The 19,865-nt window shown below is 37.3% G+C and overlaps 1 protein-coding gene across 1 annotated transcript in view; it reads right to left on the bottom strand.

The window, feature by feature from the left end:
- Positions 1–19,865, bottom strand: part of LOC143209974 (uncharacterized) — a 153,656-nt gene that overhangs the window by 13,220 nt on the left and 120,571 nt on the right. The window contains exon 3 of the mRNA XM_076426344.1: positions 18,986–19,056. The gene's annotated coding sequence lies outside the window, so the exon portion shown is untranslated. The remainder of the gene's footprint in view (positions 1–18,985; positions 19,057–19,865) is intronic.

Raw genomic sequence — 19,865 nt, forward strand, 5'->3', positions numbered from 1 at the left:
GTTTAGTTCATTTATCATTTCAATATACCGTTCTTTTATTTTGATTTCTGTTTTACCCCAATATCCAATATCGGCCCAATTGATCACACATCCTGGAAAATATCAATTGGGGAAGATTGATTCCATACTTCACGTAGAATTACTCCCTCCACAGTTGTACCACGAATACTGGGCTATACGAGTGCATAAATAAAATTCTAATGCAGAAGAAAACAATCTTAGATCCTTTCCGTGCATCTGCTTAGTAGACGCAGAAAGATTAAAACTTGAATGGAAGCAAAATGTGTGAAATGTCGTCGGAGAAGAGCCTCGACGTATCTAGAATGAGGGTGCCAATAAAAAAAGAGAAGATCGGAAGGAGGACAGGAGGGGTTGAGCAGGAGCCCGGGCCTCTTTGGCACCAAGAATTCGCAAAGAGCGGTGTAGTCGGTCGCGAAACTGGGACCACGTCATCCTTCGGGACGAGAGACCCGGCAATTTGGCCGTTCGGCTGCGGTGAACACGATTCTGTGGCGTTCTTCGAAGTGGAAGGAAATCGACGCCGGATACAAGACGCGGCGAATTATCTCTTCACGCTTGAGCCCTGTCGAAAACGTTGCCGGGTAATTACCGAGGCCACGATGATATCCGGCTTGATATTTGAATTCGGGCCCATTCCCGCTTCTTCGGCCGCGTTCCGGCCCCTCTGACCCCATTACCACGGGGCAATGCTTGCTCGCTCTCTCTCTCTCTCTTTTTCTCTCGTTCCTATACTCTCCTCTTTTCTCTCTTTGCTCCCGCAGCTTTTTTCGACACTTTGCGCGTGCCTCTCGGCCGACTCAATTTTCGGCGAGAATTCGTCTGACTGACAGAGTGACGCCTCGCGCATTTCGTCGGGCTCGTTTATGGTCGGTTTTACGGTGCCCGTTTCACTTCGGTCTCGTTTCGACCGCTGATGTGGAACGGGACCGCGCCCGGATATTTTATTCGTTCATTTTCGGACAACGCTGTTCACGTTTATCGCCTCGGGGAAGTCATACAAGCTGTCCGGCCACGGTTTCGCGCGATCGCCATTGTCTGGAAATTTTCAGAACAATTTTTATCTTGCTTGAAAATCCGCTGTCGTAGTTATCAGTCAGTTTGCGCCGGGCAACTCTTCTCTCAAGCCGTTCAATTAAAAAGTTTACTTTGGGACGTCGACGTCCGACATTTTGTTGGTCCATCGTGGCGGCTAACGCTTCAATCATTTTACGTGTACCGTCAGCAATTAGGGTAACTGCACCAGTGAATGAACATTTAAGAAATTGTTCAGGAAGATATTTTATTTAAAAAAAAAAATTTTTATAAAATAGATCCAAACTCCGCTGTCGGAGTGTTAAATAGAATTGTTCAAAAATTTCCAGTGAATTTCTCGGTGTGTACTTCCGCTACAGTTGAAGCGATTGTTCATATTGATTTATCTGGTTGCTAAATTAATGTCTTTATCGGTGAATACCCGTTTAAATGATACAAATTTGTCAGATGTCACGGAAGAAGTAGATTTCGCGGTAACACGTCGGAACTCTTGTGTTTCGAGGATGTGTAATACAAATGGATGATGTACGGAGAATGTACCTACAGAAGTTTCGATTTCTGCGAGCGAAAGGAGTCGCAGCAAATGCAATCGTAAACGCTCGACGCAGGAGATTGTTTTACATAATAGAAAATCAGTATACTCAACGGGCCGAACACGATAAATGCATCCTCAACGCGCGTTGAAATCACCCGTGCACCGATGATACTATTATACCACGCGTTGAAATCACCGAGCAACCGTCCGCATTCGTATTTCGTCGGGAAGTCTATTATATTATACGACAGGTGGCTAAATTGTCCATTTCAATCTCTCATTACATTAATTACAATCCTCTATCGATACTCAAGGTGTTGCAGCTAGAAATTTTCTTTCAGACATGTACAAATCTCTCTCTCTCTCTCTCTCTCTTTCGTGGATCTGTACCAATACTTTCAAATGATTTCGAAAATGTTTACTCTGTCGTGTTCGAGGAATGTTGGTTTTGTGGGTGTACGAGTTGATCAATTTGTTAAGCTGTTATTGCTTTATGAAATCGACCATATAAGCAACTGTTTTTCTGATTATATTCTCTTTAGAAATTCAATCGATCTTAACACGGTCGTTAGTTTCATTTCTGTACTTTAGTGCTTTTATCAGTCTAGTATCGTAAATAGGTTGCATTTTATTTATCAAATCTTTTGTACCGTATCTTATTTGTTATTTGTAATTTGTGCATGGTATAAATGCACAAATATATTTTCAATTTGATTACCGGACTTCGGATTTGATGGATGTGTGATAAAATGTAGGTGGTGGAATACAAAACTTAGATAATATTAGAAGAATTTATGAATATTGACTATTTTTGACTAGTACATTTTTCTCACATATCTGTTCCTCACAATTGATTCAGACAAATTTTATTTTATTATGTTTTAGCATAATGGCGTCTTCGTCTGTAATCTATAAATAATCAGTCAGATTATCCAATTATTAGAGTCAAACTGCGAACAACATATTTTTCAATAATATAACGAATAATTTTGTCCACAGTTTTGCTGAATGCACGTTTGCAATTTTCATAATTGAATGTAACTTTCACAAGTTCATGATATCCATTGATCTGGATGATTGGATTGAGATCGATTGTATTTAAAAATGTCTGCTAATAACTTTATATAAACGAATAAAGTATATCCAGCTCAAGATTTTCAGCTCACAATTTCTCAAATGACATTTTACTTTGAAAAGAAGCTTCTACGACCTGTCGTTAAGAAAGAATGTCACATTCAACCTAAATTTTGCATTCTCCACTACAATTGCATTACATCCTTAAGTATAACGGCCATTACTTTTGCCCACACCTAATAGAATCCAGCTCGAAACCCCGTGGGGAAAGCCTGGTGAAGAAGTCTTTAGAGTCTTTAAAGTCAGCGCAATTACAAAGTCCAGAAGAACTGCGAGCCGGGACTTCAATGGAACCGATGACGATTTTTGCGAGGTATGTCCTGGGACCGTTAGAAAGATCGTCGGAAGAATGCTGGGACCGCGGGACGCTCTATATCCTCCGGACGTTTTGTCGCGATTCGAATTCGCAATCGGTGGGGCGCGCGTTTGTCACGGCCACGGTTTGCCGAGTTTTTCGCGGATGGCGGCATGGCGCACAGTGGAGTCGCAGCCTCGAAAACCTGGCAGAAACTCGAAATATGAAAATTCAATAATTCATGATTATCCGTCAGTTAATTATAATTAAGAAAGAAGTCTCTCGGAGAATCAGTAAAAAATAACAATGTTGAAAGGCTAAGTTCGGTGTCGTTTGAGCTCAAAATTTATCATTGCTATTGAGTTTGGTGATGGAGTGAAAAATAGTTTATTTTAATAAGTACGCGACAATAGTTACCAACCACATTAATTATATTTAGTTACAGGGAACCTTTTTGTTACCTTGAAAAAATAATAAAATTTGTATACATTCCCAAGGATTTAGTTATGCTCCCAGCGTGTCCTAATTTATCTAACACTTTAATGCTAAACAAGAAAAAGTTGTAACTTTTTTGCACTTTTTGAAAAATTCCATGTTTCTACGTGCGGTATACGCGGAAACCATGTTTCCTGATGGAAATTAATATTTATATTAATATTTGCTTATTAAAAAGTTTCGTGATCTCCAACACTTAGTATTAAAATAATAAATTCCATTTTCTCAATATGCTTTTTGATGGAAGCACTCCATTATCACGATTTTTCAAGGGTTTACGATAATCTGGGGGAAAAATGTTAAGAACGTAACTTCTTGTGTATAAAATTTTGAAAAAATTTGTTTCAACAGAAAATGAAGATTGTTTTGATTTTTAAAATTTTAAAATGCATTTTTGATTTCATAAAATTACAGTTGACGTTAAGACGAATTCAACGACCTACTACATATATGTATTCTGACCTTGAGCTCATAAATATCGATAACATAGTTTTTTTTCTGACTTTTCGGGCAAATGTCCCTGTCCGGTGGCTACCGGTTCGCAGTAATTACCATCTCGTCCCACAGGTGTCAAGACGTTTTCAAAACTGGACCTCATTTGCGGGACGTCGGCGTAGGGACGAGACTACGGACAACTTAAGCCGATAAATCGGTGATACGCTGTGCCGGGACTCTGATTAACCGGCTTAATCGGGACCGTGACAACCCGATTAAATTCAGATGAGGACGACTGGACACCTGGCGGGTTATTATTAAAATCGTATTCATTTTGGGAATTACCGATCGCCGCGGGCACCGTGGCCAAGATACGCCTGTTCCTCGCTAACGTTATGGCAGCCTGCTTCGTTCTGCATTCAGCGTGGACGGAAAAAGATTTTTCATAAATCGAATACCGTTTCTAGACGTCGGGTGCCTTAACCTTTGACCCGGAAAGGCTTCTTTAAATTGTTCGAAGTATTTTTCTTGGTAAACTTGATTATACTTTTAAATTTTCAATATAGGCCCACATAAAAAAGTTGTAAAATGCAACTTTTAGTATTTTTTTTCTACAATTCGATCAATTGCTATTTTTGAAAAAAATTTCTTTTCACATCCTGTAGTAAGCTAATTGCTCTAGCTTCTCAAAAAAGTTCAAATCGTATAGTACAATGTTAAAAAAGTTATCGTCTTTTTTATAGAGCGTTCGAATATTAATTCGAGTAACTGTACTTGTGAATTTTAAATCTCTTCAAAAGTATATCCAGTAGCTAGATAACGTAGTGTTATTGATAAACGCTGACTTGGAGGTATAGCATCTCGCATTATAGTATATCTTTTTTGAATTTCAGGTGTAACCATTCTCAAAAGTTCATCTGGTCGCAGAAAGTTTCGGAAATCAGTTGGTTCACTTATTCTTAGATAACTTAACAAATTTTCATGCAGTTTAATCATTTCTATTTTTAAACCATTCCTTCATGCACCAGCGCTTCTTTTTCTCCTTCGTTTTTAAAGCTATAACTAATGCAATGGCCGCACAACTTGCTTTCTTTTTATTCCACATGTTAACTGCAGTGTCATTAGTCGTGCACTAACTTATTGTGCAATATATTGAGGATAATATTGGCTTAACACTATACAACATTAATCATGCAGTACAATTTTCGGGCTGCTCGGAGAAACAGACAAGGAGATCACCCTGAGCTCGACCGAAGCGAGCTGCAGGCGGTACACGAGTCCCACCACTACCGTGCACCTCGAATTCATCCAGTGATCGTTTTTTGCCCGGCAGAAACGACACCGTTAGATTTTAGCCGGCACAACGTGTGGCTCACGGTGCTCTGTGTGTATCTGACCAGCCGACTCCGTTTCTCATTTCTCCGCGTGGTCGTTTCGGTCGCGTGTTCTGTATTACAGTTAAGAGAAATCGCGGCGAATTCGCCGAGGCGACCGTGTTCCTCTTGTTCACCACCGACAAGTATTAATAAGCGAGTATTGTGCGGGGATCGTTGTTTCACGGGGACGACGCGTCACGAAAAGCGCAACAATGTTTTCGTGACTTGCATCGAGCTGCCAGGCCTGTCTTATTCAGTGCGCACCTTTGACACCTCGGCCGTGGTGCTTGCAACAATGCTCTGGGACCAAGTGAATTAGGTGAGACACTACTTTGGTATAATGATTGAAAAACGTTGGTCTTTTTGATTTTCGTGGAAATAAATAGATTGAGACTGTTCAAATATGGTAATTGTGAAACTCCTGGAAGCTTCTGGTTTCGATCAGGCTTTAATTGTGACGTCACTCACGTTGTCATGGTGCTCGAATGGATTTAGCAAAATGGATCTCGCTTGGAGTATTTCGATAATAAGCAATGTTGAACGCTTTTACAAAAAAACGGGAGAATGTTTGCTTTCGAATGGCTATAGTGGTTGTGTAGATGTTATATATTTCGAGAAAAATAAAAGAGTGCGTCATTTTTACTCGCCTCATTTTGAATACTTAATTTTTCGATCGTCATCTCAGAGTGATAAAAAGAGATAGAAATCTATTGATAGAATCAGACTTATTTAGGGCCTATAAACATCAGGATACAGACCTGCCGAGAGGCAATCATCCGTAGCAAACAGAGACACAAAGAATTAGAAAACTGAAGTACCCGTTGGTGGTCATTAACCTTTCCAGAATGGAGCACTTAGATGTCTGTTCCATCGTCTCATTTTATGTCATTTTTTAGAAGACATTATAAACGTAAAAAGAAACATGATACTTGTTTCAGGAGATGAGTTGGAAAACCTCGAAATATGTCCAAGGAGAGTAAATTATATTCTAGTCACTATACAAATCTCTTTTATATTAATTCTTTCCATTAGAACGGGCCCTAGAATAATGCAAAAAATTCAGTGAGATATAAATTGTATAAAATAAAATCGAATTTCTAAGTCACGCTCTTCACGAATAGCTTGAGAGTATAAAAGTGATGTTTTAAATAAAAATCCATAGCCTATTCTTTCTTTTAAATAAATTAAAACTCGGTTACTCCTTTGCACTTAAATGGCGACTCTTATACTATTAGATTTGTTTCTATTTTTTACATTTCCAAAAAGCTGAGTGAATAGGCTCAAGTTATAGCTTTTATAGCTAAAAGCAGAACGATTATTTCTGTATTCCTATTTTTAAAAGCGTAAACTATTGGAGTTGTTCCCGCACTATTTTTAACATTAACATTAGCTCCATAGTTTATCAATAGTCTGACCATTTCCACTTGCTTCCCTTTGAGACTGCACTATTTTATTTATTTCACTTAAGTGTTGGTATTTATAGCGTTAAAATGGTAAATGGGTTTCGAGATTTGCAGTAAATTTCAGCTAACAGAACTTTGAACAAATCGTAAATACAATATCCGAGATGAATAATCACGCAAAAATTCTCGATCAGGGTATCGAGAGTCGCATAAACGCAGCTCGCCGCCCCGTTCCTGGAACAGGAAACCGATCAGAGTCAGCTTTCGATCGGGAAACGGGTCCGCGTGAAAAAAGTAACAAGTGTCGTTGGGTGCCGGTCGCGAGCACGATCTAATATTTATCGCTATAACGTCGCGATATGTCGCGTGTCGCTTGTTGCAAACGTGTTCCGTCTGATCGGGTCAAAGGACTTCGGGACAAGGTGAAATCGAAGACGACGCCGGAACGTACACGGAACGCATTTCTCATCCTTTCTACGCAACGCAGCCTTTCCGACGCGACGACCAACCTCTTGGAAAGCTGACTCCTTCCCGAAGCGCAGGCACGCGGATACTCGATTATCGATTTCCTATCAATGGGGGAAAAACGGAGAACGGATCGACAGTTTATAGCAATCGTAAGGATTCGATCAAGTTCAATGGTCGCGTGCGCGCGGTTCTTGGTCGATGCGATACTCCTGTCTCTCCCGATATAATAATTAAGAGATGTCACTTTGGGCTATTTTCTATTTGTGAAGATAGAGTTGTCGCTCTCCGACACGTGGTTAGTATAATTGTGACAAATTGTAAGAACATTGTACATTGTAATAAATTGTAAAAACATTGTACATTGTAACAAATTGTAAAAACACTCTACATTGTAACAAATTGCAAAAACATTGTACATTCTAATAAATTGTAGAAACATTCTACATTGTCACAAATTGTAAAAACATTCTACATTGTAACAAATTATAAAAACATTGTATATTGTAATAAATTGTACAAACATTCTACATTGTAACAAATTGCAAAAACATTCTACATTGTAACAAATTATAAAAACATTGTACATTGTAATAAATTGTAGGAACATTCTACCCTGTCACAAATTGTAAAAACATTGTACATTGTAACAAATTATAAAAACATTGTACATTGTAATAAATTGTAAAAACATTCTACATTGTAACAAATTGCAAAAACATTGTACATTCTAATAAATTGTAGAAACATTCTACATTGTCACAAATTGCAAAAACATTCTACATTGTAACAAATTATAAAAACATTGTACATTGTAATAAATTGTACAAACATTCTACATTGTAACAAATTGCAAAAACATTCTACATTGTAACAAATTATAAAAACATTGTACATTGTAATAAATTGTAGGAACATTCTACCCTGTCACAAATTGTAAAAACATTGTACATTGTAACAAATTATAAAAACATTGTACATTGTAATAAATTGTAGAAACATTCTACATTGTCACAAATTGTAAAAACATTGTACATTGTAATAAATTGTAAGAACATTGTACATTGTGTAATAAAGAAATTGTAGAAACATTGTACATTGTAATAAATAAATTGTAGAAACATTCTACATTGTAACAAATTATAAAAACATTGTACATTGTAATAAATTGTAGAAACATTCTACATTGTCACAAATAGTAAAAACATTGTACATTATAACAAATGGTAAAAAACAGCGTTTTTGAATAATTGAAAATAACATTCTTACTGGGAGACTCGGTATTAATAAAGTACAGACTTACATATGGTTTCCATTGATGTTTATAAAGATTTCCCTATAAATTCGTTGCTCTTACAACTAGTTACAAATGAATTCTTGGGATGACGATGTATGTATTTATACTTGCAATTTATTGATGTAACAATTATTAAAAGATGAAGAACCTCGTTATATATATAGGGGACGAAAAGTGAAAAATAATGTCTACCTAGATCAGAAAGTTTGTCAAGAAAATGAGTCATTGGATCGATTTTCATCGAGGAAAAACTTGGCAACTTTCTACTCCCAATTGCGAATAATCCATATTGCCGAGTAAGGGTAACTCGGTAAATCCCGATCTTTTTACCAACCGATAGTCGATTCCTTGAAGAGCACAGTCACCCTGCCGCGAGTTCTTCAGCTTTCCTGGAACCCCGGGACCTTCCTGAAGATCCTTTTGCAGCAGAACGTTTCAACGTTCCTCGAAATCGATTGACTAGCAACTTTCTAGACGGCGAACAAAAGCACACCGTCGAATGAATCTCTTTTTTTCCGCCGCCATCGTCGACGCTCTCCGCAATCTCAATAACTACCGTTACCTTATAGACGCTTAGATCTGTATCACCGGTTTCTCCGGTGGTGTTGCAACCTGTCTTCCTTCCTTCTTTTCTCGGTTTTTCCGATCGTGACGTTTAAGGAAATTATCGCTTAATTCTTGCGCTGCGATTCGCTCGCAATGTTGCTGTGCTTGATCGGGCAACCGAAATATCTCAAGTCTAGACTGCGGATCTTTCTGCATTTATGGCTTTTGAAAAAATGTTCGAAAGACGTTCTAATATAAAATTCCACAGAATTTCGTACGAGTTTTATTTATTTCAGATCTACAAAGACTACCACCACTGCAACTCGGATTCCATTTATTTCCGCTTTCTTAAAATTTGCCTACAAAAATCCAAAATTGCATAAACATCCGCACTCGACGAGATTGCACATTTTTATGCATCTGTATCGTTCAGATTTATAATTGGATACATGCTATTGGAATATTTGAAGTTTTAATTTTTCAATCTTTGAATTCAGAATCAGAAGTTTTAAATTTTTGAGTCGTTGTAGGTTTAAATTTTTGGATCTATGTAGCTTTGAAATTATCTATTTTTCTAATTCTATAGTTCGATCTTGGATCTGACTCGCCTATAATTTATCAAGTATACCATTGTCTAAAAATCACGGTTCCGCTACGACTTGCTTCCCGATTATTTTTGCGAGGCCGTAAAAAGTGAGCAATTTTTTCCAATGCTCGTCTTTTTTACCCGGAATATCTCAGACTGTTCACCAGCTGTCTCCTCTCTCTCTTTCTCTCTCTCTTGATTATTTTTCGTTGTCATCGTTCAAGGCGTTCGATTGCGTGAAAAAAGTCTCACGGCATATTCCGAGCGATCTTGAAGGATCTGACTTTGAAATTGCGACGCGTGTCAATGTCAACTCTGACTGGCTAGCAGTCAGTGTCAGTGACGCAACGATGCCTGCAAAGGCCACGTTTCTAATTACGTGTAAACCTTCTCCGGAATGACCGTCGATTGTTGATAAACAACGGACGTATAATATGGCCGTGCGAGATTTTTCTTCCCTTCGAAAGAGATACGCGTAACGGTCTGTCACAGATTTTTCTCCTTGCACGGACAACCAACTACGCTAGTGAACGTCCATCTGATTCACAATCATGGTAAAATCATAATTTTTAACGGATCGACAGAATATTCTTGGCTCACATTTTAGGATGAATGAAACATCCTCACACAGGATGTCCTGTTCCGGAAACGTCATCGTTTCTTCAGAAACTGAATTTTGAAGAAAAGAGTCCCAATTAAACAATTTCAGCGAATTCTAATGACCAATCCTGGAGAATTCGAATAAAATTGACTAAATGTTAGTAATTACTTGAAAATAGACGTCTAATTTTCGGCATCAACAGAAAAAAGTGTATAAAAATATCGTATTTGTTAAACCCCGTAAAACTATTTGACCCTTCGCACTCCGAATTATTTTCTTGCATGTCATTTGGTAAATCAATTCTTCGAATTGCTCGAAAACAGTCAGGTCGTTTGGTCAGATCATAAAAAAGTTATGCTGTTTTAAAGTGCGTTCAAATACTTACTGTACACATAGCCGAGCTCTATGGCAGCAATACCGCCACAAGATGATTTCGATTTGTTGTGCTAAATGTTTGACGAGCCAACATGGCGAACGAGCGTGGTTCGTTTCAAATCAGCATGAACCGTGTACTTACATACGTAGAATTGCCTCGCGCCATAAAGTACACCGAAGGCGGGCTAAAATCGACATTACCCATCGGGTAATTTGATACGGGACTGCTCATTACAGTGGTGAAATAAAGAAGGTAGCAGAAGAAAGTCGACAAATTTATTTTCAATTTATCCTACGGACAGGGCCGCACGTACCGGGCTCGAAGTTTCCATCTTGATTTAATACCTGTGGCCAGCCCCTGGTCTCCATTTTCTTTTCGTTCTTTTCCTTTTTTTTATTTATCTCTCACGGACATAATTCCAGTCCGCGAGCCCGGTAATTGCTAATTGCACGACTCTTTCGAGAGACCTCGTCGTACCCTTTTTTTTCTGTTTCTCCCCACCCCCACACCGTCTCTCTCTCTCTCTCTCTTTTCTCTTTTCACCGTTCCGTGCTCGCGCTCCGCTTTCTTCAGCGACGATTAGTCCGCCGTTGTCATTGTCTGCCAGGGAATCACCGGGCTTTTTTTTCCCTTCCGCCGGTGATAAATATCAGAGGACACTTCCCGTGATCATCGTGTTGTCCCCATGGCCCCCATGTTCCGCGGGGTTCCGTCGCGCCAGACGTTTGCGGCGGGTGTCGCGATGCAAATTGCGTGGCCCCTTGCCGTTTAAGAAAGCTGCACTTCATGTTCCTGGCTCGATCCTTGCTTTCACCGACGCGATTAGGCGAAATCGAGACCCCCGGTCGCTGCCATGCTAGATCGTGGTCGATTGACATTAACCCTTTTACTGTGAATGCCGTATCGGGACAGTTTCATCGGCGACACTCACCCTTTGCGGTCTGTGTCGCCGTTCTTTTATTTGAAAACGCTTCAAAACACCTCATTCATTCAGAAGGAAAGTGGCATAAGTGAAAAGAAGAAAATTTTACAGGAGGGAACCATTCTGGGTTAATTGTCATGTACGTTAATTATAAATAGACTGCGGATCTGTATGCAAAGTACAAATGCTTTGCATTGATTGTGATATAAGCAGGGGTAACATAGAAATTGATTTCATCCTTTAACGACTTTGTTACATAAAAAGCAACATTACAACATTCTTGAATTTTTCAAAAATCTTTTACTATTTTATATTCCGTCCAACCAGTTTCTTCATAAATGCATAAAGATCCGCAGTCCAGTTATAAAAAGTACACCACAATTTATATATTTGTTATTATACTTGTTTCAAAAATATACTTTTAGTTGCGCCATTTTTTCTTACGAATGTGAACGATATTTAGATCAGAACCAGCCGGGGACAAAATCACACGCAAGTGTGGATGCCATTTTGTGAAACCAATAATTTTAAAATTGTTTGGCTGACCAACTAAAAAGTTTTTCTTTTGCTTTTAGTTAACCTTTTTAATCTCAAAAATCTTTAATAGACTCCTGATTTCAAAAATGGTAAAATCACCAAACACCTGACAACCCTCTTTTCAATTTTTTCATTGTTCTTACATTAAGAAGCGTCATTTGAAACTACAATTTTTCAGCTAACCACAATAGAAAAGCTTTTCTTTTGCTTAGTAAATCTTTTTTAATCTCCAAAATCTTGAACAGACACTTGATTTCAAAAATGTGTTATTGTTACTTTAAGTCATGAAAACGACTATGTCTTTTCTACAATTTACAAAATTGTTTAAAATCTGACTAGCCAAGTGTCGAAAGAGACTAACAACTCTGATCTCGACAAATAAAAAACAGCGCGGAATTTAAAATGGCACGTCTTGATGGAGTTTTTTATAATTAAGTTGCTCGACGACGCGGTCCATTAAAGGGCTATTTGTTCGACAAGTTGAAGCGTTTTAAACCGGGCAATGACAAATGAAGATTGAAACGAATTAATTCATTTAGCGTCATTAATATCAGGCGACTTTACGACCGTGACGTGGCGGACTAAGAAAGCCACTAAAAAACGGCGAGAGATGTGTCGCTTGCCCGCAATAGCTTTCTCTGTCGCTGCACGTGTGTAATTAAAGGAACTCTGGTCGGCTCAATTAAAAAAATGATAAAACTGGTCGCAATTAAGCCGCAGAGACCCCCTAACCTACTTGCCGGTTAACAATTGGACGCGCCTGGGGGTTGGCTTGTGAAACGACGCTATACTTAAAGCGTTCTCCGGCTAAATATCACTGTCCGCTGTCTGCGAAATTGCTCTGTCGTTCCCTTTTGCCCCTTGCTGCCGTAATAACAAATTCTTTTCTCAATATACACACGCATATTACACGAATAAGGTTAATAAATTAACTTAAATATTTCCACAGCTTGTGCACTACTAATAGACTGCTGATTTCAATGCAAAATAGCCAAATAATAATTATGTTTCTCTCCTTAATCATTTTAATCGATTGAAGACATATCCTTAAATCTTAGTTTTTCTTCTATTGCAAACAGCACTGACTCCGGTTTGTCAACTCTTCTTCTACACGGTAGATATGTTCCTTAAAAAAATCGTGTAACGAAACCGTACAAAAAGAAATACAGAGAATCCAAAAATTATTTGAACATAAAATTTTTGATTCTCGTGAAATTGACGATACTTAACCTGTTGTAATGTCGTAAAAAATAATCTTGTAGCGGATTTTATGCATTTATGAAAAAAAAATGGGTATGTAAATTTAAAACACTGGAGGTATTAAAAAGATTTAAGGCCACCAGTGTATTAGTTTCGCCTTAATCAGATAATTAAAAGAAGAATGAAATTGTTACTTGGCTCCCGTGTCTTGCAATCAATGCAAACGTTTTATATTTTGCACAAAGATTCGCAGTCTATTTATAGCAATAAACTTGGACTGATTTTAAACCTCGAAGACTCTACTTTCGCACGCCGTTGTTCATTTTTTTCCAATATATATTTATATGATGTAACAGACGAGAAACTCTTTACAAAAATTTAAAAAAATTCTTTCCCTAAAATGTACTATTTGTTTGAATAAAATCATCGCTGTTTCAACGTCGACGATTTAAAGAAGGAGTTTTGTAATCTACTAAGACAAACACGCCACAAAGAAGAAAAGTTCTAAAATCAGTGCTACGGTATGCATTTTCTTTTGTTTGCAGCGCGATAGTTGGCAGTTTTCGCTCGTTTCTCACGTTTCATGTTAACGCCAGACAGCGGCCGTGTCCCCGTGATAATAGTAAATTCTTGGCGAGCGCATTCCAGGCACGGAAGGAGAGCGAGTCGCTGCAATAATGTTACAGGATACGCAATGACATCTCGGTTCTATTCGCGAACACGATTTCGAGACACCGACTCCGCGAGAGGGAATAGAGAGAACAACAGCCGCGGAGCGTGGGTGTCACGTGTATCGATATCGTAAAATGGAAAAGCGTATTATTGGCTGCTAATAACGAGTAACTACGGCGTGCCCGTTGCCGCGCGTTTTTATTCCACCTCGGCGCGGCGTATCGGTGATTTTTCTTACGACGTTCCCATTTGATCGACCGTTTTACGAGCACTCTGAATCAGCCGAATTGCCCCCTTTAAATTCAATAGCCCCGATCTTGTCACGAGCAGGCACCGTTTCCCCGGCCAATTATCGTTTGGGTTTGTCTTTCATCCGTGCGGTTTGCTCGTGCCCCACACGTTTCAACACACAAAACACCCTACTCCCTCCGCGAAATCGATTAAAATGTTCCTCGAACGTGTCCGGGACAGTGCACAAGGATAACGTTGACGCGTGTGCCGAAGGATCAACTGAAACAGGATCCGAATCAAATGGCAAAAATGTTACAAAATATATAAATAAAACGTGTTTTTATATGTGTGTATTTAAGTCACATTTTTTAGGTAAAAACACAAATATAAATTACAACAAAGCTTGAGAGCTATATTTAATATAATCAGTAGACGAAATTGTTTAAAATAGGTAGAGTGATTCGAATTAATATTCGGACGCTCTAACAAAGACGATAATTTTTTTAATATTGTAGGTACTATACGATTTCAACTTTTTGGGGAAGCTAGAACAATTAGTTTACTACAGGATGTGAGAAAACATGTTTTCAAAAATTGCAATTGATAGAAATTGTCGAAAAAATACTAAAAGTATTAACACGCGGTTACGAAAATTGTATATTAAAAAATTATAAAAATTGTATAGAAAAGCGGTTTCTATAATTTAAAGTAACACTTCTCAATGGAAGGCCATATCTTCGTGGTTTGAAACCTTCTAGAAAGAAGATAAAGTTCTAAGTTCTAGGAAGAAAATACGTCGAATTTGGTTGTGAATCTACCTTCATATTGTAATTAATATCGGGCTAATAACGTTTCAGACATTTAGTAACCCTGAATATTCGCCCAATAAATTTTCCAATAGCATTAGTAATTAAAACCGTCGCCTAACGAGACGAAGAGGTTAGGATAACGCAAGGATTCCTCTTCACTCTTCAGACATCTAAATCGTTCAAAGAAACCTATTTGTGGTCGAGATCCGGAATGGTTGGTTTACTGAAATAAAACCTGATAAAAACAATCGTACTCATGAGCAAGCAAAATTACTCACTCAAGTTTTTTCAAGGCTATAATTGATCGATTAACGGGATATCCAAAAAGCATTACGATCGTAAAAAAAAGTACGTTAATCTCATGTTCGATGCCGCGCAGATATTGAGAATCCAATTAAACCGTTGACTTTCGAATACCTATAAAAATCCTACAATCTTGGAGCAATTTATTTAATGAAGCAAACGCTGGGAAGTTGCATTATAATGTTTTATCTTATTAGCTCCGCGGGGTGAATTCGCATCATCACTTTTATCTCTTCTGTCGTGATTGCTTATAAAAAAATCATTACACCTTTTCTTGTATTTCTTGAGTTCTAATAAAATTTTGATGCCTGTATATTTCATAAAAATTCATCACTTCAACCCAGAGTAGGGCAATAATCAACTAATATTTAAAAATGACTAATAGCCTTTTTGAATGTTAGTCATAGCAAAATAGTCATTAGTTCACACTTTTTGATTAGTTAGTGATAACTAATTAATAATATGAAAGTATGTTAATCGCACAATAGCGACTGATGACTAAAGATTGATGACTGATCATCAACTATACTGATTCACTAATAAGCAATAGCTAACGATTAGTTAGAGCTGTGACTAATCATTTGCCATTTAATTAACACTAACTAATCAAAAAGGTTTGACTAATGACTATTTTGCTATGACTAACATTCAAGAAGACTATTAGTCATTTTTAAATATTAGTTGATTATTGCACTACTCTGCTTCAACCATCGGTTGTAACAATTTTTTTATGAAATAATTCTGTCAGTTTTATATTTTATACTGGTGAAATCAAAGTGTTAATTCGCTGATTATCGACAAAAAATTCCACAAAAATAATTTAATTATCAAGATCAGAATTGAACATTTCAAATGTATTAATAACACAAATGTATTGATTACTCGTTCAACCATTTTAGCAGATATGTTAATCGATTTTGATGAAATTGTCAGAATATGTATAAGGTGACTTTCAATATACAGGGTGTTTCGTTTATCTGATAACGAAAATATCTCGTGACGCACTGAAGTAACGAAAAAAAATTCGTTTACAAAAATTGTTCGGTATGAAGGGTACAATCAAATAGTCTAATTTTTTCGAGTACTAGAATGGTGGGGAGGGGGGATATCAAAGTCAAATTAAGTTTTTTAAATGGAATGTCCTATCTTTTATAGCATAGATCGATAAAGTATCAAATTCTGAGTATTGTAGTGTTGACCTTCATATGCCCTAAACCTGATAGTTAACGAGATATTATCGAAACAATTTTCTTTCTCCTTTGCTTCAATAAAATTCGGTAAAATCAATCAAATTGATTGCTCTAACTTGTCAAAGAAGTCCAAGTCGTATGGTCCGATGCTAAAAACGTTGTCGTCCTCTTAAAAGTGTCAGAATATTACTATGATTCATTGTATGTATTTTGAATCAATTAAAATGATTAAAGTTATTGTTGGTTCGGGAGAAACCGGTCGTAATAAATTGTTTGTTAGATAGGTTGAACGGTGGATGTTCGGGAAATTACTTATGCAAGTAGCGCAATTATAATTCGTCACAGTGAGACGAAAACCGACAAGAGAACAGCCGCCTCTTGATCAGCGGAATCGCTGGAAGGAAACGGATGCTCGACCCAGTTCCTACAGCACGCGCGCGTAAACGCGCTGAAACACTTCGCGATCGCTACGCTACACTTACGAAATCGGCAGCATTGTATGTATCTGCTAAGGCGGGCAAAAAACGAGACTCCGCTCCGGTCCGATATGATAGGTATGCGGGATGCGACCGTGACGGACACGTTCGCCTATCCGCATGCAGATGATCCTGATAAATCTTTTCTATTTTCTGCTGTTCCCCATCGACTCACTGAAACGCTCTTTTTCACTGTTTTTTTTCCTGACACGCGGCTAGGCTACTTTCTCGATATTATTACACCGAAGGAACGCTTTGTTACACTTCGAAAGAACTCGCCACCGTGACCCTTTCAAAACGATTCGGATTTTTCAAGAATTTTTAAATATTTTCTCTTTGTGAATGCAAATTTTTGAAAGCTAGTGCTTCGGCATTTTCGTTATTGTTCTAGTATTGTTCGAGTTTCTCAAATGAAGGAGCTTTATTTATCGTGAATGTTCAGAATTTTTATTTTGAAAGATAGTTTCTTCCAAGGCTCTCGCTTAGAACTGCCATCACCTCGAATTAAATCACAGTATGTTTGCTTGAAAAATATGCTGCAGATTCGTTGAAATATACAGTTAGGAGCAACACTGATCACACACAATTTAAATCAGAATAACTTTTTTATGAATGAACGACTTCAATTTCTCTGTAAGGCTAGAAGAATTAGTTTAGTAATGACGTCCAAGAAAATATGTTTAACAAATGCATTTGGTCGGAATTGTGAAAGACGATAGTAAAAATTGATTTTTAAAAGATGTGTTTGGACAACTCGTATAAATTATATACGCTTCGAAAATTTCATTGAAATTGGTTAATTGGTTTACGAGTTACAAACGATCGAAAGTGGTACAAATTGCAACTTTTCAAAAGTGGTAAAAATTGCACTTTTGATCGTTTATAACTCGTAAACCAATTAACCAATTTCAATGAAATTTTCAGGGCGTATATAATTTATACGAGTTGACCAAACACATCTTTTATATTTCTGTTATCGGCCCATCCAAAAAAGTTGTAAAAATCAATTTTTACTATTGTTTTTCATTGTTTTTCCAACATATTTTTTCGACGTCATTTACTAAATTAATTCTTCTAGCCTTTCAGAGAAATTGAAGTCGTTTTGCTCCTAACTGTACTCACAAATCCACGAAATTAAAAATTGCTATGTCTAACAGATCCCTATTGCAAAATGCACAAAGTTGAGTTTCACCAGCAGAACATCCTGTTGATATTAAGAATAAAATTGACCACTTTGAATAATTCATGCTACAATCAACGAACACATACTAATTTATGTATAATCTATTTATAGATGTTAGAATCTGAACGCTGGATCTATCATCTATTGATAGACATTTGTGTTTGTAACTGTCAAATAAATTGATGTATTTGAACGCATACTGAAAGAAACATCGATCAGAACCTCGAAAGGTCTACTTTGTGATTTATCGATTATCGAACCGAGTCCTTGTAGTGTTAACCCACGAGTTTGTAGATCCAAGTTTGCACTATAGCTGTTTAAATATTCACAAGTCGGACTTCCGACGTTACATAATAGAGACTTCTTGTTTCATTCCGAGCTATCGATTCATCTAACGAATGAAACCGTGAAAGGCCGTTTTTTCTCTAGTTAATGTATGATTCTTTGCTTCATTAACCATTTCCTTTTCTGATCCGGCTGACTGTACGATCGGAACTGACTCCCCGCAGCTTAGCGTCTTAAATCACTCTGCCTGCGTCACAAAAAGCTGTTCAGCCATCCGGAACGAATAATTGAAATTATTTGCTTCGGCATGAGTTACAACTGCTTCGAAGCCTTCAATCTTTCGGATGATTTTATGCGACCGGTCGAAATTGGATTTATCTCGATTTAGCATATCTTGGTTCGTGCGTTAAACGGTTTATACTTGAATGAAAATAATATGATTTAAAATGGTAATGCTGTTTGCGATGCATCGTACGAATATTTTCAAAGTTAAGTAACAGATGGAACGGTTATCGTTATGATTACCGTAATTGGCGTGCTAGCGTGCATTAAAGTTCATTATAAACTCAAACAAACTTACTCGGATGAGTCAAAGCAAGCGAGACTCGCGCATTCTTCATCAATCCTCGCTGGGCGTCGCGAAATCGGAATCTGCAACGAAAAAAATCAGTGTTAAAACTGTAAACAATTGTTTGGAAAACGACATTTTTACAATAAGTTTATTGTTTAATTTTCAAAATTGTAATAAATAGACTGCGAATTTTATGCATTTATGCCACAAAAATGGGTACGTACAATTTAAAACAGCGAACATGCAAAAAATATTTAAGAACATCAATGTGTCAGTTTCAGCTTAATAGGATGATTAAAAGAAGAATAGAATTTTTATTTGGCTCCTGTGTCCTGCAATCAATGCAAACATATTTTATTTTGCATAAAGATCCGCAGTCCAGTAATAAAGCACGTCTCAGCAATTCCTGTTTTAATAAAACAATTCGAAAATGTGGATTGATTTGCTCGATTTGGGTTTAATCACCCAGTATATAGATCAAGTTGTTTACAAAGAAAAGGAAAAAATAACGAATCGTTCCTTCGCGACATGATATTGATTTATTAGACCTGACTCCACTCACTCTTCCGATAAACGTCGTTCAGTTCGGACGTACATTTTGCGTCATGTTTTCCTCATAATTGTGTTCTTAATCAATTGCTTTTGTTCGATGATCCTTGGGTTGCATGCTTTAAGATCTTCACCGCGATATTATATATTTCAGACCTTCCACAGAAAACTACACTGAGAAAAAAATCCTGTCGAAACAAAAAAAATATATGTTGATTCAATAAGATGTGCTATTGAATAGTGCCAATATCATATGAACTTATTTTAATATTTAATACTATTGAATTTCAATAGCAAAACTCATTTCCGCCAATCATATAAGCGAATAGCTTGACATCAA

The sequence above is a fragment of the Lasioglossum baleicum genome, chromosome 6, assembly GCF_051020765.1.
Source record: "Lasioglossum baleicum chromosome 6, iyLasBale1, whole genome shotgun sequence".
In the NCBI taxonomy this organism is placed as follows: domain Eukaryota; kingdom Metazoa; phylum Arthropoda; class Insecta; order Hymenoptera; family Halictidae; genus Lasioglossum; species Lasioglossum baleicum.